The following is a 23,653-nucleotide window of genomic DNA, read 5'->3' as shown; positions in this document are numbered from 1 at the left end:
CTGACCTCCTTGGGTCCCCACATTTTTTAAAATATGTTTTTATTGATTTTTAGCAAGAAGGGGAGAGGGGGAGAGAGAGAGAAACATCAATCGGCTGCTTCCTGCGCACCCTGTACTGGGGATGGAGCCTGCAACCTGGGCATGAGCCCAGACCAGGAATTGAACTGGTGACCGTTTTGTACATGGGATGACACTCAACCAACTGAGCCACACTGGCCAGGGCAGGTCTCCACATTTTAAAGAGAGGAATCTGATGTCTTGAATGGGGGAGGGATTCCTCAAAGGCCACAAGGCCGGTCAATAGTAAAGATAGGAGCAGAAAATAGCGTAATCTGTATACCCCAAATTATAGGGTTACCGGTAATGTATTTATTGTGTGATGTCTTTTCTCTCGCACACATCTTGCTACCTCTGGCATTTGGGAAAAGTCTCAACTACAATAATACAAGCAGAGAACTTCTCCTCTATGGACCCTATGGTTTTCCAGAAAGTAAATGATAATTTCAGGAAAAAGAGAAAAGAAAAGAAAGAAACCAGCAAGCTGTTGTGGGTAAGAAATGTAGCCCAGATGAATTGAAAGCATTAGAGAAAAGAAGGATGCTATTTTTTCGCTTCTACAACCAGTTTACATCTGGAAAGAATTATCCAGTTAATGTAATGAGATTTGGGGCCATAATCATCTTTAAATAGGAGAAAGGAATTATGGAGGCACCAATTACCAATCTAAAATTTCTACTGGGATTTGGGAAATTTACAGCCCCATTTTAAAATCTAACTGGCCAGTGCCTAGGAAAAATAGCTTTACCTCTATAGCTCCCCTGGGGTGATTAATCTCCCTCACCCTTAATGCCAAAATCATTCGACTTTTTCTTTTTTTAAATAATTAAAACAAACACCTAGGAATCTGGCCCCTAAGACAAACAACAGAAAGCTCAATGCTGCCTTGGAGGGATCCATGGAGGTACCAATGGGCCTCTTGCCCTTGACCCTGAATACTGGAATCTCTCTTTACTGCTGTCAAGAGTCTGGTCCTGGGGCTGAAGCTGAGCCTGTCGTTGCTGTTAGGAAGCCGCTGTGGAGGGAAGGGGACAATTTGCTTAGAGAGAACAGTGTGTAAAAAGCTCACCCCCACATTTAAATACATTACTTAAGAATTGTTCATCCTCTGAAGTTCTGGGTCCTGGGTCTCCAAGTCTAGTCCATGGCTTTATTTAAAGAAAGCGATTTTTCAGGTGCTATGGACTGAATTGTGTTCTCCAAAAATTCATATCTTAAAGCCCTAACCCCCTAGTATGTGATTGTATTTGGAAACAGGGTTTTTAGGAATTCATTCAGGTTAAAGGAGGTCTTAAGGGTGGGGTCCTAAGCCAACAGGGTTGGCAGTTTGGCAGCTTTCTAAGACAAGAAATCTCTCAATCCATCAATCTCCCTCCTTCCCTCTCCATCTCTCCCTTCCTTATGTATTAAGAAAAAGCCATGGGAGGGCACAGGGAGAAGGCCGCCGGCACCTGGATCTTAGACTTCCCAGCCTCCAGGACTGTGAGAAATAAATGTCTATTGTTTAAGCCACCTAATCTGTGGTATTTTGTCAAGGCAGCCGAGCTGACAGACATATCCGGTCTCCATCTCATGAACTGAAATGATGCTTTCACTATTCTAAGCACACTCACTTTGACTGTATGCTCTCACGCACACTGGGCAATGGCAGAGCTGGGTGTCCGTCCTTAACTCCCAGATGTGGAAACATTCATAGAGGTATCCAGTGACTTGCTCAAGTCATGGAGCAGGTGGGAGCAGGGAGAGCCAGACCTCGGGGCCGCCTTCCCGGCCAGCTCGTCTTCCCGACACCAGATGCTCCTGTGTTGGAGGAACCAGCCTGCTGCAAGGCAACGGTGAGCTCTCTGCTATCAAAGGGGCTTCGGTGACACGGTGCTAGCTTCACACTGGTCACCTTTCACCCTACAGCATGTTTCTAATTAGTATGAGAGGGAGGGGGAAACAAATGACACTTTGAAGCCAGGGCCGACGAAGGAGGAATGAAAGGATTAATTGCCTCCCAGCTGCCACAGCGGTAATTAAATTCAGGTTGTTGGCTCCAGCCTTGCTTTGATTACGTGAAAGAAATCTCCAAATGCATCTACATTTCCTTTGTCTTTCACTTTTGTGTGAAAGGCAGGGCATCCCAAACAAGACACAAACAGAGAGAGTGACACGTCCTTGGCCAGTATCCAGCCCAAGCAGCCTCCGGGTGCTGAGCAGGGCCGGGGCTTGGAGGGTCGGTTCTCTTTATAAAACAAAATCACTCCCCTTGTGTGTGTGTTCAGAACCAGCTTTGGAGGGAACAAAACCTAAGCATTATTAGGAAGTCATTTCAAAAGAAGAAACCAGCACATTATTCACAGGCTCAAGAGTTGAAACCAGTCCAGAGGGAAGTTGGGATCTTTAACCAGTGGTGCCATTTGCAGGTCTGGAGCCCCTAGTTCCTGGGCCAGGAGTCCTGGGTCCCCGTGAATGTTCTGACATTCAGTCTCTCTGATCTTTGAGAACAGTGCGTTTTACCTCTGGACCTCAGGTTAGATACCTAACCTATCCTTTCTGAGGGAAGGGGAAGATCAGAATAGAATGATTCTCTTCTAGGGCTAATAGTCCTTGACTCTATGACCTTCCCACTTTCCGTGAAAATCTGTTCATGTCTAGACCTTCCAGGTTCCTTTCCTAATAAAACTGTAGCTACTGAGTGGCCAGAACTTTTCCATGGCCTCCAGATACCTAGGAAAAGGGACATCAGTCTACGTAGGTAGGACGTGTCAGCCACCCACACACGTGAACGTCAATGATCCTGGACTTGACTTGCATCTGCTCTCTCCTGCCTGGAATTCATTTTGGTGAGAAAAGTCCTAATGCCCTCAGAGTCCAACTTAAAGTGTCAAAATCCTCAGGAGAGGAATCAAAGGTCATCTTTCCAACATACACACGGCTGAGGTCTGAGTCTTTCCTTTGGCGGGTGAAAATGCTGAGGAAGACCATGCAGTTTGACTTCTATGGGTAGAGGTGCCACAAATAGGGGCAAGGGGACAAGAAACAGGTGATGCAGGCACCGTGTTGTCCAAGAACAGCTTTGCCTAGCAAGCCTCATTACCAAGATCCCATTTTTTTTCCTGTCTGCAAGGGGACCAGACCGCACACGGAGACACTAGCACAGAGCTTGGGTCACGGTCTTCTCATTAGAAGATGAATAACAATGATTTCTGCACAGAGCTATTGCAAACCTCTAGGGAGGTAGGGAGGCATGGTACTTTCACAGGTGCTATGTCAATGGAAAGATCATGTTGAACATTTGTGGGATTAAATTAAAAATTAGTAATAACTTTTACAGAGGAGTGCATATGGGCCAGGCACACTGATAACTGCTTTCTTTGCATGACCTATTTAATTCTGTATCTACCTTGTGAGGTAAACACTATCCCTCCCTTGACCCTCCTTAGCGTTTCTCAGTCTGAGGTTGAGCAATGTTGAACCACGTGCTCAGGAAAGCATCTAATGCATTATGAATCCAGGAGTCAGGTAAGCCTTTCTAATTTCAGAGACTACATTTTTAACTAACCAGTGAGTCCCCTGTCATTGGACATGTCCAAGGAGACGATGGAGAGAAATAAGTGTCATGAACATTGAGTGTGAAATTTTTGCATAAGGTTGGAGCCACACCATGGAGACGTCTACTACTATTCTCAGAGAATGCAAATTCTACAGTCAGTGGTTTAAATGTCAGCTGAACTTGAGTTCCAGGCACTGGGTAATAACGGCTGAGCCCAGCAGCAGCCAGAAGTGAGTCAAGTTCTCCGACATGGAGACTCTCTTTCTTCCTGTGAGAGTTTCCCTTCTCTTTCCTTTGTGGGAAATTGCTCAATTACCCCTTGATTTTTTCAGAGCGTGCATTTGTTCCTCCTCAATCCTATTACTCACTGTCTAATCCACCAGAGACTACAGTCCTCAATCCCCATGCCCTCTCATTAACCCAATTTTCTTTCTCGTGATCGGCAACAAAACTATGACTAATATCAGTTCCTTGACTCTGTGTGATGGGCTCTTCATATCTGCCACTAGATAATGGGAACAAAAAGATAATTAATCCACCCGGGTACCATGACCTCTGTGAAAAAGTCTATTGTTCATATTTTTAGAAGCAGTAAGAGGAACCTTTATGGGACAGGAAATTTGCCTTTGGGTAGAATGATAATATCCACAGCCCTCTGGCTTCTGCTCATGATCTGATTTTCATCACCAGTCATTCACCCAGCACCTACTGTGTGCAGGCCTGTGCTTAAAAAATAAACTAAAAATTACAGACAAGACTCATTTTCTTTCCTACTGTGGACAGGACATCAACTATTATCTGTAAGTGAATTTCATTCACCTAATTAAAATGTATTCCATTGAATCCCAAAACTTAATAAAAAAAAAGAAAGTAGGTTTTTTTTCCTACCAAGTTTCTACAATGAATTAAACTTTTCCTGATCTATGTGAACAGAGTATTCACGTAAGTAGATAAACCCCCTACTTGATACCTTAAGTCATGCACAGCAGTAACTATGCAACACCGTGACACATGAATTCCCTTGGGCACCAACCAGGCTTTGTGCCTTCACATGAAATGTCCCACAAAGTGCTATGCTTTTGGAAATCCTGAGCCTTTTCTCTACTTACATGTTTTCCACCACCCCACCCCCCACCTACATACACACTCACACCAACACACACACTAGTTGATGGGCCAAAGTCTCTGCAACTGTTTGAGTCCCCACCTTGTGTCCCACATTCTGAATTGTACTCTTTAAATTCTCAGAAAAAGATATGGTAGTTTATCTGCATCTATGGCTGAACAATGGGAGGCCACAAGTGGAGAGGAGGCCCCAGAAGATGAGAGGTCCTTGCAGACACTGCAGCCACAATCGAGGTCCCAAGTAAATGCACCCATTTCTGTGACCTCAGTTCACAGGGAGCAGATCCACCCAGCTGAGTCCAGTAAACCTCAGATTCATGAAAATTAACTGCTGTCCATTTTAGCTGCTAAGATTGTGGGCAGCAATAAATATTCTGAAATCATATATACTGAGAATAAAAGAAGCTCTGAGTATGCAATTGGGTCACCCTATAAATTAAAGCTATCGTATTTAGTGATAGACTGGTATCTGTCTGTTTAGTGGTATCTGTCTAGAATGGCCAGAAAACTTATTTTCTCATCTTCTTAGTTATGCTATATTTTATAAAGTTGGTGCTGCTAGATGAATGGGAACTCCCAGAAAGGAGAGAGAAGTCTATTCTCAAAGTGTATCTAAGGAAAAGAGGCAGAGGTGGGGCTGCACATGGTATGAGGCAAGATGGGAAGGTGAAGCTGGTTGATGAACTCAAAACCAAGAAAGACAAAGGGGCAAAAAAAAGGTTAGTAGGATGGCAAATAACCAAGGATCTTAGGAGGGTTACAAGGTAGCTGAGAACTTTCTTTGTGAGATGTGTTTTTGAAACAACAGAATGTCAATTCTGAACATGAACTAAATAACCTAAGAATAGCTATTATACCCTTAGCCGGGACTACCTGGGAGCTTGGCTTGAAGAATTTTCTAAGTTCTCAGAAGGCTTCCTAGAACAGCACAGATAAGTTGGTGAAAGTATAAAGTAATCAATATTCAATTAATTTATCCAACCCATGTTTACTGATTCCAGATGATAGAGATACGTCAGTAAAAAACAGGCAACAAACCTGTCTTTTCAAAGATCTCATTCTATCTGGGGGAGGCAGATAAAAAGCCTAATAAATAGGGAAATTACAGCATAGATTAGATAAGAGCTATGAGACGAACAGAACGTGGTGGGTCAGAAGCACAGCAAAGGAGACAGAGTTTTAAATAGGGTGGTCAGGGCAGACCTCGTTGAGTTGAGGAGGGCCACGGAGCAAGGACTGACGGAGTGAACCACGTGGAAATTGGGTAGGACAGTACAGTGTGCCTAGCCAAGGACAAAAACCACTAAAATGTCATAAATTAGGAGCAGTCCTGGCATGTGAGAGGAACACGCAGGACAGCGTGGCCGGGTGAGCAGGTAAGAGCAGCAAGAAAGATCAGCATGGTGGTGGGAGGCAGGTCCTGGAGGCTTCGGTTTTTGCTCAGAGTGAAGTGAGAAGCCTTTGGAGGCCTGGACAGAGCAGTGCTGTGATTCATTTTTTAAAATGCCCTTCCAGCTACTACGGCGAGAATCAACTATTAAATAAGAATGGTTAAGGCGGTAAACTTATTGAAGCGGTTACTCGATCCAGTAGAGAATTCATAGTGACTTAGATCACAGTGTCACACACACGCACACATGATTGGAGTTTTAAAAGGCTTTTTGAGAAGAACTAGTCACAGGATCATAAATATGACATTGATGTTCCTTTTCCACCCTCAGGCTCCAGGACCTTGGGCAGACACCTACAAGGTGAGATTCTAGGGGATGCAATAGCTCTGCTCACCCCAACAGCCTTGTTGCTCTTAGGATGTTTCCTGACATTTTACCACTGGAATGTAACTCTTTTTTTTAAGAATTCAATTTTGATTTAGATGTTTCCCCTGGGGCCCAAACTCTATAAATAACTGTCACTTACATCTCTCTTTGGATGAAAAACTGAGAAAAAGAAGGGTTATTGTAGCTCAAGAGAGATGATACTTGCTCTACACGTGTCCCAAAGGAACACTTCCTTTTATGTGAAAGCTAAAGGATATTGATTATAAAAGAAAAAATGGGATTGATAACTACAATTGCCTTTGGCAGATGTTGGATTTGTTATGGAGAAGACTTCATTTTGCCAACAGTGATGTGAAGGAGAGACGGAAAGGAGAGCCTGTGAGAGGCAAAGCTCCCCGTTTCTACCGTGTGCTCCTCCCCATGACTTCCAGGTCTGCACTAAATGTGCTCAGTTTACAAAATGCTCACAGTGAAGGGGGGGTGTGTGCGCAGGTATGTGAAGGGACTGTGGTGTGTGTCAAAGAGGCTGATACAAGAGAAAGCGCAGTGAGGATGCTACGGATGCACCGAGTAGAGGCCGCCAAGCCAGACCGGGAGATGAGAAGGAGATTGCCGGATTAGATGGAAGGCCTCTAAGCTGAGATCTAAAGAATGAATGGGCACTATTCAATTCAAGGAAGCGGGTGGGAAGGAAAATTATATTCCAGGTAAGAACAATACTATAGACAAAGGCCTTGAGTTGAAAAAGATGAGAGTTGGCTCATTGTAAGAAATCAAAAAGGTCCCTGTGCTGTGATGGGGAATGGGCCTGGGGACCGGGCAAAAAAAAGAGTTCAGGGAACCTCATTAAAGAGTTAAAGCTGGACCAAAGGCAGTGGGAGCCATCGTAAAGTTGTATGTGGGGGACTGCCAGGGCTAGACTTGCACTGTAGACAACTTTCTCTGTCTGCTCTGAGCAGAGAACCCACTTACGATATTGTACAGTAGTCCGGGAGAAAGATGACGATGACCCAGACAGCACAGAGCAAAAAAAAAAAAAAAGATATTTAGAAGAACATAAGAGAGAAAATAAGCAGAATGTACCGATTGACTACATATGGCAGAGAGGCGAGGGAGGGAAGTAAAGATGGTAGCCAAGTTTCTTTTCATTATAAATGCACACCCTCTATCGCACTTTACTCAACTTGTATTTTTAAAATAACATTTCATATTTTAAAGATTGAGGAGTGCCGTGGAAAGAGCACAACAATGCCACTGAGGAAACGTGGATTCTATTCTCAATTCTGCCACCACTATGTGACACTCCCCCCTCCACCCCCCGGTTGAAGGGGTCCTATTCCACATGAGGCATGAAATTCATTGATCTTTGAAAAATAGGCAGCTTAAGCTTAATGGTGGGAGCCCGGCTGGTGCTGCAGACAGAGGCAAGCTCCCCCTGACATTCTGGCAGGAGGCCACGAAATACACTGATTCCACTTGGCAGAGGCAAAGTAGTTAATGAAAACTCCTCTTTCAAGATGTGACATGTTCCGCGTGAGCTGTCAGAAGGCAAGTTTACATAATGAAGAATACTGGCATGGATCAAAGCCATCTGGAATAGCCCAGTTCCCCCTTGGGCAGCTTGTGACTGGGGGTCCTCATGAGAGGAAGAACAGAGAGATGAGTTCTGGTTCCGTGAACAGTCAGCTGGAAGGATTAGCTCATGATACTAAAAAGGCTGAGATTCGAGGGTTGACGTTGAGGAGATAAGTGAATGCAACGTTGCATCCTGTGCATTTGGGGGGAGGGGGGTAGAGGGCCACCCAGAATGCAGTCACCATGCTTCCAGCGATAAACGGCCCCCAAGGTGTCTTCTCTCTGGTTTAGGTGATGCAGATGCGCAGCCGGGACACCACTACTCAGACCCAAATAAGTGGTTCTGGGATGGACATGTAAAATATGTGAGTCCAAACAGAGAGCTCTCTTTCCTGCAAACACAGGGGCCAAGGTGCTCTCCCCTCCAATCCCAGCTCCGCACTGTAGGTTTTCATCTGAAAATATGAACTCTAGGGGCTACCTCACACTTCTCTGACCACTCTGGTAGGTGAAGTTCACAGAGCCAGGGGCATAATGGAGACTCAGGTCAGATTCCTAACGACCACCCTTGTGCTCTTCCCACTGTGTGTTACTTAATCCTTAAAATACGGAATGCTCGCCCTGGCCGGTGTGGCTAAATTGGCTGAGCATCATCCTAGGCACTGAGAGGTTGCCAGTTTGATTACCGGTCAGGCCACATGCCCAGGTTGTAGGCTCGATCCTGGGTAGGGGGCATGCAGGAGGCAGCCAGTCAATGTTACACTCTCACATTGACGTTTCTCTCTTCTCCCTTCCTCTCTAAAAAAAAAAAAAAAAAAAATCAATAAATTATTATTTGTGAAAATATGCAAAGCTCTTTGTAAAATATGGTTCAGTAAATGAGGAGAGGGCTTATCTGACCATGGAACCAATTCAGAGTTCAAGGAGATGCGGGATAAGTCATTATTTCACTATGTGAGCCCTGAAGCCAGTCCTGTCTCTGGACTTTTTAGTTACAGGAGCTAATACAGTCCTTGGATTTTTTTTTAGACCACTACGAGTTACACTTTGGTTATTTGTAATACAAAGATTCCTAACAGATACACAGACTTTGCCTTCGGCACCCGAAGGCTTTTCCTAAGCCTAGTCCTGGTTTTGCTAGCACATAGCATTGAATATTAATGAAAGTGTCACGGAGAATCTGCTCCTCTGCCTTCCATCGAAAAGGAGGGCCAAGGATAAGTGGCCTGTGTCCCGACTTCCACTTCTGTCCCACGTCATTCACTCTCCCTGGGCCTGGGAGAGTTGGCCTCAGGGTCCCTGTAAGTAAGAGGCAGATAATGCCCCATCCCACAGCTTCTCGGGGCTGCTGAGAGTATGAAATGGCGCAGTGCTTGTTAAACAATTATGACAAATCTAAGGCCTGATGTAGCGACTAGGTATGAGGATAAGATTAAAATATACGTTCTTATTTATAGGCTTTATTTAGTATCACATGGAGTTATGAAACACTACCTGCCAACATAGAATTCCTGTATAAGACGCTAGACTAAGCAAACATATAGTTAAAAAAAAAAATCATTCCAGTCAATGTTAGTCATTAGAGATTAATAATTAACACAGTGTAAGGCATGCTGCCATGTTACTGAAAAGTGCTATTTCTGTACAACAAAGTACATTATGACACCGCATTTTTTTCTTCATCTTTACCAGTTCAAGGTGATTCTCTTGCCTCTAGAACCCAAATGAAGGTACCGTGGCTCTACAGAGAAAAAAAGTATATAAACATCGCCCCAGAGTAATCTACATTCTAAAATGGAAGTTTTTGACAATTTTTAAAATCAATGAAGCAAACAAAAGTGGCAGCTGAGAAGCACCGCTATTTGCCAGCACCCCCTACCATGGGCATTAAATCTATAGAATGACCGTATCTCCCTGTGGACGTCACTTGACTCTAGTCTGAATATCTATCCATTTCTAAAAGGAACTCCAAATCAAGGATTGACAGCTTTAAAAATAGTCAAGTTATTCCAAGTCAATTTCCTATTCTCTTCTTTACCTCCCCCACATTTTCCCTCAAAAAGCTTCAGGACATAAGTGTTCCCAGACCTCATAAGCTAGCTTCCTTTTAGCAACTTTAAAAATAAATAAATAAATAAATAAATAAATAAGAATAATTTTTATCCTGATTTTAATCATTTATAACTGATTATTCTTATTTTTTAACTAGTATGTAGTTTGCTGCACTTCTTGCGAGCACGAGCCTTGTCTAACTGAATTTACTGTCCCGTGGTCGGCAATGATATTTTCAGGGTAAATCACGTAAGAAGGTAGGCGGATGACCCAATGTGATGAATAGATGCTGAGCTGCCCTTGGGTTCTGGCACCTGGGTCCTATGCAAAAGGATCCATTAGGAAGTGACCGTGGTGCTGGAAAGCAGGGGCAGGCACGCCTCAGGGGACAGCCTGGGACCCTATGAATCGGCCCCCATGCTGTCTGATTTCTGCATCGATAGGGCTCTGGCCTCCCCTCCAGCTTCCTCTTGTACTCACTACTTCTCACGTGGCAGGGCCCGGCCACTCTGTCAGTCCCTCCGACATGCCGAGCAATTTCCCACTTGTGGACTTCCCCCCCCCCTCTGTTCCCCAAGACTCTTTTTTATGACTCTCTTTCTCACCCTGCAGATCTCAATTTAAATGTGGTTGAAGTTTTACTGGGCCACCCTTTATAATACTTCCTCTCCCATTTATTTTAACTTAGGACCTCATTTATCTCTTTTATAGCACCTAACATAATCCATAATTATTTCTTTAAAGTATCACTAGTTTATTATCTAACGCTCCTTCTGAACTTACGCTGTGCAATTCAGTAGCCACTAGCCACATGTGGATATTTACATTCAAGCGAATTAAAATTGCATAAAATTAAAAATTCAGCTTCTTGATCACGTCAGTCACACTTCAATGCTCAGTAGCCACGGTGGCTGGTGGGTACCACAGTGGGCAGCACACCTACAGGACGGCTCGGTCATCACGGATGGCATTGCTCTGGAATACGAGCTCCTTCAGGGTAGGGTTCCGCGGCCCATCCCCTTCGTGGCTGTATCTAGTGCCCATCGCAATGCCTGGAACAGAGCAGATGCTCCAATATTTGTTGAGTAAATATATAAATGAATGAATTAAAGAAATAATAGAGGGATTACTGAATAGCTACCAGCCGGCAAAATCTTAAGACTGAGAACTGGAATGGATAGCGGGAGTCGATTTGACAAGGGTGCAAGCCCCGCCCTGAGACACAGGTTGCCACGGAACACGCTGTGGGTGTAACTGTTGCTGGTTGACTTACCCCCTCCCCACACTGGAATACAAGCTCCCTCCGGGTGAGGACTGTTTCTTTTCCCCACGGCCAAAACAGAGCCTACCTGTGGGGAGAAAATCCACACCATCTTGTCCTTTCCATACCCGTATTTTCACATAGAGAGGTAAAGTGACTGTTTTACTTAGGGAAGGCTGCATCCCTTTTCCAAATGTCCCACTTGTGCCGTTGCCCCTCAGACGGCCTCCCCAATTGTATGTGTCAGTTCCCTCCTTTCAACCCACAGACCTTCCCTGCTCTTGGTAGCTTCTCGATGTCCACCTGGGAACAGATGCAGGCTTCCCTCCTCTCCTCCCTGGGACCTGCCCCTTCCAGCAGTGGCTCGCGCTCAGCATCTCTTCTTTCTATCCACATCAATATTGGGGTGTCTACTTTTAATTCTGACAAATAGCCATCGCCCCCAAGTTAAGCATCTAATGGGGGCAAGTGGGTGTAAATGTCCCTTCTTCGAGGACTTCTTGTCATCATCATCTTAATTCTGAATCTCACTCATCTCTTGGGGGCTCAGCCTAAACCCCGTCTCCTTCATGGAGACTTCTCTTACATCCAGAATGAAATGTGACCCTGCTTTTGACTTTAGACTAAGCACATTTGAAAATAAGCTATTTACTTCTAGCCCAAAGACGCCAAAATATAGCACTCCGTGGCCCCCTCCACAACTGAGTAATTTCTTTAGCTTTTCACCCCTCGTAGAAATTTATCTATTCCTCTCCTGTGACAGACATTACTACCCATCGCGTATTGTAATGATTTATGTGCGGGCCTTATCTCTGTAAGACAGCAATTCATCTTTATATATTATCCAGCCTTGCACAGAATAGGCATTCAATAAGTGATTTTCACGTGAATGAGACACAGTGTGTTGTGCTGGGCCCATGATTTGAATTTCAAATCCTTACCCAATAATTTCTATGTCAAACATTCGCAAGATGTGGAGAAGAGATAGAGCCTTTCAGTCCTATGAATATACAGTAATAGCAACAAATGAACCTTATATAAAATGCACAAGGACTTAATATAGTATGACTTAAAAATTATCAAAAACTCTACTCCAATCTAAATTTTCACTTGTACTGATACGTCGTGGTGAGGGCAATAGCTAAGGAGTGAGGAGAAGCCATGTTCTAGAAAAGTGGCACATTTTTATTACTTGATTAGATAATGGGTTAGGATGAAAATATTGTTAAAAATGTGATGAAGAGGCCATTCATAAAAGCAAGCATGGCACTTGGGATAATGAAAGCATGGCAAGACAGGTCAAAAGGCCGTCAAAACAAGACAGAGGCGTCTTAAACCAAAACTCGTGGCCCCCTCCCCGAATGAGGGTGCAGGCCCCGTCTTTGCTCCCGTCTTCCGTCTCCTTGTTATGACCCACCTGCCCACTTCTGGTAACAGAACCTAAAATTCCAGCATTGAAGACATACACCTTGAGTTATGGCTTTTTATTTCTAAAGAGGCTCTCATAAATTGTAAAAGCGTCTTACAGGGTTAATATGCCAAGTGTAAGCCATGAATATTTGAGCATAATCTAGTAAAAGAAAAAAGAAAAAAAAAAGCTGATCCCTAGGAAATATAGAACTGCCTCTGTCACATTTCTCAGTGAGGACCATGGTGACTTCTCTGAGTCTCAGTGACCTTGTGTGCAAGCTGAGGGATTCACACACATGTACACACATGGGGACTCATGCACACACATGCATTTATTTCTATATAGGCACATTCACTATAAAATATGTAATAGATACTACATAGGCTACAAAGTCCCATTCCTTTTTGTAGAAAATTAAAATGATTAGGCAACTCACCAAACCAACGGATTTATATTCTCTATTTTGCATATAGAAAAACCATACCCAAAGCAATGATATCATTTTTTAGAAAACATATTTCCTTTCCTTCTGGTGTTGTCTTGGGGAACCCATTGCTTTCCTGATTCTAGATCGCCAAGTTCAGGAGAAATCACACCTGTTCTCAACTCTAAGAAAGAACCTGTCATCCAAGAAGAGAGAAATATCCAAAATACTTAACACCTGGAACAGCAGAGCTATCGGCCACAACATAACAGCAATAGAGGAAAATACTGAGTGGTAACTTCTCTGCCCAGAAGTCAGCAAATTACACTGTTCCGTCCACTCGGGCGGTAGCCATGGTTCGGGAACAGTCACAGGGACGAGTCAAGCCAAAGAGCGGAGCTCAGGCCTTTGGGAGACTTGCTGGGGAAAGAAGTTGTCTCCCTCCCTAAAGTGACTGAGGCTCGCCACAGAGAATCTGACAATACAGAGGAAAGAAGAGCCAAAGAGATGGAGAAACTCAGGTCCTTATGACGTTGCTTTTATTCCTGATCCAGCTGTACCTGAAGTCAGCCAGAATCAGCCCTGAACATGTCAAGCATATGAGCTAAAAACTCCACCACCACCCCGATTTTATTTTATTTTATTTTATTTATTTTATCTTATTTTTTTTATTTTATTATTTTATTTTATTTATTTTGTTAAGGGCACTTTGATTTGGGCTTCTGTCACTTGCAACCAAATAAGATGTAAAAGCCAAGTCTACCACGGAAAAGTGACAGGACCAAAAAAGTGAATTCCAACAATGTCTCTCAACTGAAATGTTAAATTTTCTTTCCATTCTGTGGATGGTCTCATTTGGGGGGAAAAGATTTAGGTATCAGAATCACTTGGAGGAACTTTTCAAATATGTACATTTACCTCCAACAGTCGCCGGCCCCCAGAGACACCAGAACAAAGGCAGATTGGAGGTGGGAGGTGGGGAGGGATGTAGAGATGAGAATATTGGCAAACAGACTTTGAGAAAGCTGCCTAGTGATTGATACATCCCTAGCTCTAGAACAGCTCTACACTCTTATGTCGCTTTGTTACTGAGTGCCAAGGGCTCAATTACATTGTTGAAGTGAGAGTCATTTAAAGCACTGCCTTACACTTTACAGAATCAAATGACTTGTTTCTGAGCTAGTAACAATGAACACTGCATGGAGAAATTTCTTTCCTAAAAGAAATGACTCACTTCTCAGGGTCCTGAGATAAAATTAATTTTTAGAATTGCAGGAAATAAGTGCATAATAAACACACTTTTGAAGAGGGAAATTCACCAATAACTACTGCAGGGCCCCTTTGTCAGAAATGACAATATCCTCCAAGATTTAGAACAAACAGCCACTGTGGAAGGCAGTATGGAGTTACCTGAAAAAATTAAAAAATGGAACTGCCTTATGACCCAGTGATTCCACTTCTGGGAATATACCCGAAGAAACCTGAAACGCTAATTAGAAAGACTATATGCAGCCCTGTGTTCATTGCAGCATTACTTACAATAGCCAAGATATAGAAGCAGCCCAAGTGCCCATCAGTAGATGAGTGGCTAAAAAAGCTGTGGGACATTTACATCATGGAATACTATGCAGCTGTGAAAAAGAAGGCTCTCGTCCCCTTTGTGGGAGTATGGATGGACCTGGAGAGCATTATGTTAAGTGAAATAAGCCAGGCAGAGAAAGACAAGTACCACATGATTACACTCATATGTGGAATCTAATGAATAAAATACATTAAGAAACAAAATAGACCCATAGATAGAGAACAGACTGACAGCTGTCAGAGGGAGGAAGGTTGTGGGGCTGGGTGAAAAAGAGGAAGGGATTAAGAAAAGAAAACCTCACAGACACAGATAACAGTATGGTGATTACCAGAAGGAAAGGGGTGGGGCGCCATTCTGAACAATGAGCAGCACCTGCCAACACCACCAAACTGAGAACTGCGAAACCTCATCTGGATCCAGTGGGAAAGGATATCATGATTGATAATGAATGTCTGCCATGGTCATGGAAAGGGAAAGTGGCAGCTTAAGCACAATTTACTTACCTCTCTGAACTAAACCATGCACAAGTAATACTGGACTCTCAAATAAATAACTGCATTGGCATTAGGCCATTATTTTAGAGCTAAACAACAAATTGGCTTATTTTTGAGAAGTAAACCTGAAGTGTTGCCAGCAAGGTCAACATCCTTAAGTGTTGACTCACAGGATGACTTCAGCCTTAAACAACTACACCTCTACTGACCTTTCCAGGGATACTTCTCTTCCTCGATTTCCTTTCATCTAGTACAAGTGAGCAGGAGGGATGGTACCTGATCCCCTACGACAATAGGACCTGCTGATGTTGCCATTTTCGACCCCAGAAAGCCGATCATCTCCCTACTCCTGCCCACATTTCTGCTGCTGACTCTATCCTCGGCCTATAAACACAGGTTCCAAACTCCTCAAACCCCTAACTATGCTCAGCATCCACTGAACTGTCTGAGCAATTTTAGTGGGCAATTCCATCTTTACATCTGAGCCAGAACTTCTGGGGCCATCATTTTATGATCTTCACATGCTCTTCCTGAATAATTCTTGTGTTCTAACCACACAGGCTCCTTTTTTCTCACTCCTATCTTTCCTTTTCTTCTTTTTACAAACTACAGAAATAATAGGTACTTTAGAAGCATCATCTTACTTAATCCTCTTAAGGAGCCTATGAAGTTTGTAGATGAGAAAAGGAATGCCGGCCAAGGTTAATAAAACCGCCCAGGGTCACAGAGATAGTGCATACTGGAGACAGAATTTAAATCCAGGTCTCCTTGACTCAAAAGCCCATACTCCCTTTCAGAATACGGTGCTGCCTTTCAAATCTTCATCTATCTTGTAATTATTTTCATTCTGTAGCTCAGATTATGAATGTGCCAGAAAGTCCTATAACACAATCTTCTCATCACCCCGGAAAAGAGACACCATTACAGCAAGCACAGTTTCGGTACCAGTTAACACTGTCCAAGTCGGCGACCAGCCTCTGCATTTATCCATAATATCCATGGACTCTGAATTACAATAAAGAAGAACCTATGGGTCAGTATTACTGGGCATGCAATTAGAACAGAATAAGAAAATATTAAATGTCTCTGTTTCGCAAGGTGGAAGTGAAGATTCAGTCCAAATCCTTATGGTTCTCATGGGTTATGTCAGAGGTCTAGAACAGAGGTAGCCAGTTTCCTTCCAAAACCCTGGGCTCCCGGAAGATTACTAAGTTTAGAATTAGAGAACTCAGCTCAGTGTTTATTGTTTAACCCAGTAATTTGAGAGAAAGTAGAATTGTGATAAAAAAAAAAAAAAAAAAAATCAAGTGATTTATTTAAAATCGCTGCAGCTAATACAAATCAAAGTGTCAGGCTTATATTGGAATATAAATCAGCATATATGGCTTCTTTCACTAAGTATTGCCAGGAAGGAAAAAAGATCAGCCAACCCCAACAGCATGCTTAGTGACGCAACTGATGTAACTGATTGGCATTCTGCGCATGCTCCTTAGGTTGTGCAGTCTAGTCATAGCATTTTGCAAACTGGCAGTCCCCGGGTGGTATTTTGAGTAGTACTGACTGCAGCTAAGTAGTTTACAAAGGCAAGGTTAGAAATTAGTAAATCTCTGTTCATTCGATTAGACTTGCATCTCCTCCAATCGCGCCACATGAAGCAGTGTTCCTACCGGACATTAGGTAATAGGTGTTCCACACTTTCAGTAAGTTTGGGAAACATCATTCAAACATATTTCATTTTTTCTTCATACTACTGGATTTCCCTGCGGCTTAATTCTGGAAAAGTGCCTGGTGACACTCGGAACGGAACAGGCTGTAAATTACTCCCCGGATCCTATTGCACAAACACTGGTTAGCAAAACTGAACAAGTGACCCCAGGAATAGAGCTTGGAACCCCGCGTCCACTACCTAACTCACGAGTTGGATTCCCTTTGCTCTTGAAGCAAGGCCCGAACTGCAGAGAGCTCTGTAACCCAACCAGGGCTCACAGGCGCCCGGGAGCAAGGTAAAAATGCCAGCACGAACCAAACCCACGGAACAAGCGGAGACAGCCCTAGGTAGGTGTTTGTCCACTTTTATGAGAAAAGGGCTGCTCCTTGTTTTTTTTTACTTTTTAAAATATATCTTTATTGATTTCAGAGAGAGGAAAGGAGAGGGAGAGACAGACAGACAGAAACATCAATGATGAGAGAGTCATTGGGGATGGAGCCCGTAGCCCGGGCATGTGCCCTGACCGGGAATCGAACCCTGATCGCCTGGATCCTAGGTCGATGCTCAACCGCTGAGCCACGCCCGGCCAGGCTGCTCCTTGTTAATCACTCAACTGAGAGCCTACGGCAAGCACTTTGGTAGAGCAAAGCCGTGAACCAAACACCCTGTCACAGGCCTCGACGGGCCATCAGTGGCGGCTACAGAATTTCTGTACACAGGACAGTTAGGCTGACGATTGGGATAAGTGGGGACTGGGGTGGGAGTGGTGTTAACTGACGTACCTTGAATTTGAGTGAGTGTGCAGAGCAAAATTACTGTTAGGTTGTATAATTTGTTGAAGGGCAAAATTTGGTGGGGTTGAAAGGAACTGTGGGAAGATGATATCCCTGATCTTCCCCTCGGTTCTGCCATTAGAGAAGGGCCTTCAAACTGGGGATAAATGACAAAACAGATTATAATATGCAGAGGGGTGCCCTCAACAGGCAATGGCACACTGTGCCCAGGCAGACCAGAGGAGGGAATATTTTAACCCATATCCGTAATAGGAAAAAAATTTTAAACTGCTGCTAGACTGCCCTATTGAAAAAGGAAAATGCAGGGTTCCCACGTGGTGCCCTAGTAAATGAGACATTGTATAACACAGTCTCTTTGAGTGATAATAAAATGAATAATGTACTGGACTGCTGCTCCCTCCGCGTACTTTCAAAACTTCTATTATCAGAACGGGACTGGAGACAGAAAATGTAGGTTCTTGTATTGTCACCTGTCAACCAAATGGCCTTGGATAAACCTCTTAATATCTGTGAGAGTCAGTGTCTTCATCCATAAAATGGGGGACTTAAGCTAGTTAAACTAAAGTATCACTAAAGTCCCTCTTGGCTCTGAAATACCCTAGTATTTCAGGGTCGTGGTTAAATGATCAGGCTCCTGGTTTAAATCCTATCTTTGCCACTTACTATTTGTATGACTTTGAACAAATCAATTACTCTCTCTGGGTCTTATTTCCCTAACCTGTAAAATAGAGGTAATAAAAATAATACCTACCCCATAAGTTTTAGAGAGTAAATGAGGCAATGCATTTAAAGTACTTAACTTAGCTGCTAGCATCTAGTTACAGCTCAATACAGAGGCGAAGTTAATGTCAACACATAATACTTACTTTTTTTTGTTTCATGCAGTGCCCATTATAAAAACTGGTATATAGCACTCGACGAACAGGTGCCAAACTGGGCACATCCCAGGTCTATGTTCAATCATTAACTTCATTTTCATTTCTCAGGCCCTAGTTCCATGCAAAATCTCATTTATTCAATAATTTCCTTAATGTAGCACTCATTAAGTGCAGGACACTCTTCTAAATGCTTGAAAGATATTAACTCATTTAGTCTTTCCACCACCCTCTGAGTTCAATATTATCTTCTCACTCTATAGATGAGGAAACTGAGGCACAGGAAGGGTCCGTAGCATGTCCTGAAGCCTTGCCAACAGCTAGTGTGTGGCAGAGCTCGGGTCTGGGCCCAGGCAGCCCGACTTGACCCTTCTAGAATGGTTCCCTGTTCTCCTCACAGCCCTTCACACAGTGCGAGCTGACTCGTTCATTCACACTGCTGAGCTTTCAACCCCGCCATCCCTTCCACCACCCCCTAACCCATCAAGTGGCCTCTCCCAGGCCCTATACTTGTTTGACCTGAATCTAAGATACCCTTCAAGACTCGTGATTTCCTCCCCTACGAAGCTGTCAGTTTTTCCTTTCACTCACTCTGATTTCCCCTGTCAATTTCATTTGCAAGCAGAGGGGTCAGGATAACGTGTCCTATGTCTTGCATGCCTGACTGATCCTATCCCACTAAAGCATAAGTGAAAGAGCCATAGTATCTTTTCGCATTTGGTTTTCAGGGCTGGCTGTCTGGCTGTCTTAAGACTGCCCTAGAAAACTCCTTATGCCCTGAAATATTAGGATGCATGGCATTTTTTTTCTCTCTCACCTGCCCCGGCCCAGGAAATTTGGAAACAATGGAGACAATGCTCTCATTTAACAAAAGCTAGTCTAGAGTGACCTCTGGTGGCTGTTTCTTAAAAGTTTCAGAAATACTGACTTCCTTACAGGTAATGCTTGGATGGCGTTATCCGTTAAAGCCTATGTCACAACGGGGCTACCCACCAAGGCAGCAGGGAGAGCCAGGTGAGGTCAGGTGAGCAGAAATCCCTGGACACTCGGGAAGTCATGAAGGTATGGGGCACCCCGCCTCGGGGAGAGGGACCCCGGGCACTGAGGCCCCGTTTAGAGACAGAAGTCAAGCCCCATGTTTCAGTCCCGGCTGTGGCTCCTAGAGAACAGGCAAGGCCCCTGCCCGCCCTGGGCCTCAGTTCCTAGTTTCCTGACGCTGGGCTGCAAACCACACCTGCCCTGACCTCGCTGCCCTTTTCCTCTCCTCACAGCCCTTCAATCCTGCGGGAGCCAGAAGCAGTCACATAGCGGAGGGTGAAGAGTAGAAAGGCAGGCGAGTAGGTGGCAAAGCCAACCCACCCTACCCCGACTTCTCCCGCGCGGCACCCCAGGCTGGATCAGGCCCACACGCCGCAGGGGTAAAGTCTAAAACTGGACGAACGGGTGCTCCGATATGACACTTAATGGAACTTTTTGTGCCTGAAAAATAAGACTGTTTGAACGGCAAAAGCAATGACACACGTCCAAAGCACTGTCAGGCACGTAGAAAAGAGGTTTGACATAGCACAGGGGCAAAAAAGCACAGAGCTGTTTCCTGCTTGCGGTTTCCCCGGCCCGGCTCATTCGTAAGCCCTGCCTGCTGTTTTGGAGCGAACAGAACTGTCCATTTTCAAAGATGAGTAATAAAGGAAAGAGCCCAGCACAAAAGCCCTGAGAGCACGGAAGAGACGCTGGTCTACAAGAAAGAGCCAAGAAAACGGCACGCCACAGGCACCTTTCCCTGTAAGGAACTGAAACAGCTCACGGGGGCCCTGATGTGGGAAAGAAACCCCGAGCACACAGTGGAAAGAGAACCAGCTGAGCAAAGAAACTCTGGCACCATGTGAACTCTCCCCATTCAAGGGGGAAGACTTACCCAAAGCAGAAGTAGCAGCCATAGAAAATAAGGAGCCGGCGACCTGGGGGCAGCCTTGAGAACAATCACAAAATGCTGCAGTTAAATAAAAATAAAAACAAAAAGACTCAGGTAAAGAGGAGTAGAGAAAATAAATAAATATTGGGGGGGGGGGGTGATCACAGAGGGCTGTTATATTAATAATTGTTTTTTCCAAAGAAGAGGAAAGATCATTGCAATAGAAAAAATTACTCAAAGACGTATTGGAAGAAAATGGGGCACTCTCCCTCTCAGAGGCACGCCTGCACCCCGCCCCGCCCCCACTCCTGCCCCCCAGGCACCTTACCTTTGCCTTTCGCTCTCCGAAGCTCCTAGGGCCCTTCTTTGCCTCTGGAACTTGTTTCCTGAGCCTGCGCAGCCCAGCTGGCTCACTTCTACCTCTACTACCTCTGTAACTTTCTAAATAAATTTCCCCTTATAATTTAGAGGGGGGAGAAAGAAAATTATTTGGAAATGAAGGCAAGAGTTTATCTGAAGCTCCAATGAGTTGCCTGTTTCCCAGGAAAGCTTAATAAATATTGTCACAAATATAGTCTGATTGTTATACTTAACATTAGAAAATATCTTATAAAAAATAAGGCCCAGAAGGAGTAGTTACTGAAATAGGAAGAAATGACATAATCGGCTCTCACCTCTCTGTTTACATGCAGTTAACAGAGCCGTGCCTACAGAGTTAGACAGGGAACCGTACCCAACAAATGAACAACACATTTATACGCTGCGTGCCCTTCCCCCCGAACTCCAAAGTCATTCAAGTGCCTACCCTGTAACTCCACGGGATGACCCAACAGACAACTCAGAAGCAAAATTTCCAAAACCAAACTCCCCATCTTCTCCTGAGAATTACATCCCAGGTTCTCCACTTACGTGAGCAAAAAATGCACTTTCTAGCTGCTCAGACAAGAGCGGTGGAGTCATCTATTTCCCCCTACACGCAACGCGCCTCCCCGTTTGGAAACGCCACTGGCTCCGTTCTGGAAACAGAGCCCAAACTGAACATGTCCCACGCCCTCCACTGCCGTCCCCGCTTCCACCTCTTGCTGGGATTATCCACACAGCTTCCTGCTCTCTCCGGCGCATCCTTGCCGCCGAGCTGTCCATGCTTCCGGCGATCCTACATTTTATTGTCGAACTCAGGACATTTTGAGTGTGAAAGGGGCCAGGACAACGGGCATAAACTAAGGCGGCCGGCGCAGGTCGGGTCCATGGTCACCCTATTTAATCTCAACACAGCAGCGAAGAAGACTCAGGAACAGTAAAGAGAAAGGCACCTCTGAAGACAATGAAGAAAATTTGCAAAAAGCAGCGAGAAACTAACCTATCTCTCACCTGACATTCCACGGGGGTAAAATAAATTACTGTCATTAAGACGACCTTGGCAATATAGTACACACACGGCCAAGACAGAATACACTTCTTTCAAGCACTAATATAACATTTTTTAAAAACTATTTTAATAAGGCACAAATAAAGACTTTAAGGAGAAACAAGATGGCGGCCCAGGTAACCGCGGTGCTCGCCGCCTCCCGCAACCACATCAAAATTACAGCTAAATACAGAACCACCGTCACTCAGAGCCTCCTGAGATCCAGCTGCACAGAAGCCCCACAGCCAGGGACCTGAAGAAGCACCGAGACGGTAGGAGGGGCGGAGACGCGGGCGGGTCGGGGCTAAATAGCAGGGACGCGGCCGCGGGCCCACCCCAGGTGCTGCGGGTTAAACCCTGGAGGACATCTCAGTGGCGGAGGTTTCCCGGAGGAGCGAGAGGTCCCAGCCCCCCAGCAGGCCCCCAGCCCAGCGCTCCAGGCCGGGAAGAGACGTCCCCACAGCTCCGGGCTGTGAAACCAGTGGGGACCGTCCCTGAGGGTCGCGGAGGCTGCGGGAGCCCCAGCAGCTCCCCTTAAGGGCCCGGCGCGGACTCACTCGGACGCTCCCTCTGAGCCCAGCGCCGGGAGCAGCCGGAAAGGACCCGGGACACTCGGGGGGAACTAACCTGCCTGAGATCCGGGCGAGAGGCGGAGGGCGGCTTCCTCCCGGGCAGAGGGGCTGGCGGAGGCCGTGGCTCCTGTGGCGAGTCCTCCCCGCACACGGCCGGCAGGCAGGTGCCATATCTGAGTCGCCAGCACCTGACTCACACCTTTGGCCCCGCCCCGTGATTCCCGAGGCCCCGCCCTCCCCACCTGCAGCTCATCCAGGCCACTCCCAGGGGCTTTTCTGTGCAAGTGGCCTCTCGAGCCTCATGCTCAGGACTTTCCTGAAATCTCTCCAACAAGCAGCAGCTGCCCCATACAGCTTGATAAGTGGCCCCAGGCCTGGCACTAGCGGCAGCTGCATTGGCTCATAGCTTGGCCTCTCCTGGGCTCCTCCAAGCCCAGCACAAGTAGCAGCCAACTGCGGTTTGCTGTGTAGCTCATGCTGGGGGGCCCTGGGCAAGGCACTGGCACAGGCTGACTTTACACCTCCTGGGAGGCCCCAGAGACAGTGCACCTGGTGCTCAGACTCGACCACGCTGGATTACAACCCTACCACAGCCACGAGTGACACACTCAAGGGGCGCACTTGGTGAACTAAAGCTCCACTGAAGTAAATCCTGCTCCATAGGGGTGTCTCCAGCATAGCAGCTCTCTGGCTGTAGTAGCAGCTGGTCCTCACAGCTGATTGGCCTGGGGGTCAATTCCTCCCAGTGACACCAACAGCAACCAAGGCTCAACTACAACAGGACAGGGCACACAGCCCACACAGGGGAGCACCTGGAAGGCCCAGCTCAGGAGACTGGGGAGGCTGAGCCACTGGACCCTACAGGACACCTACTACACAAAGCCACTCTACAAATTCCAGGAGAAACAGCAGCTCTACCTCATACATAGAAACAAACACCTGGAAGCAGCCAAAATGTGGAGGCAAAGAAACATGTCACAAAGGAAAGAACAGAAGACATCTCTAGAAGAGGAACTAAATGAAATAGATCCAAGCAAGCTAACAGATACAGGGTTCAGAATTATGGTTATAAGGATGCTTGAGTATA

Source organism: Miniopterus schreibersii, assembly GCF_964146895.1.
Source record: "Miniopterus schreibersii genome assembly, chromosome: 4".
Taxonomy (NCBI): Eukaryota; Metazoa; Chordata; class Mammalia; order Chiroptera; family Miniopteridae; genus Miniopterus; species Miniopterus schreibersii.
The sequence above is the reverse complement of the archived record's forward strand: the minus strand, read 5'-3'. Positions refer to the sequence as shown.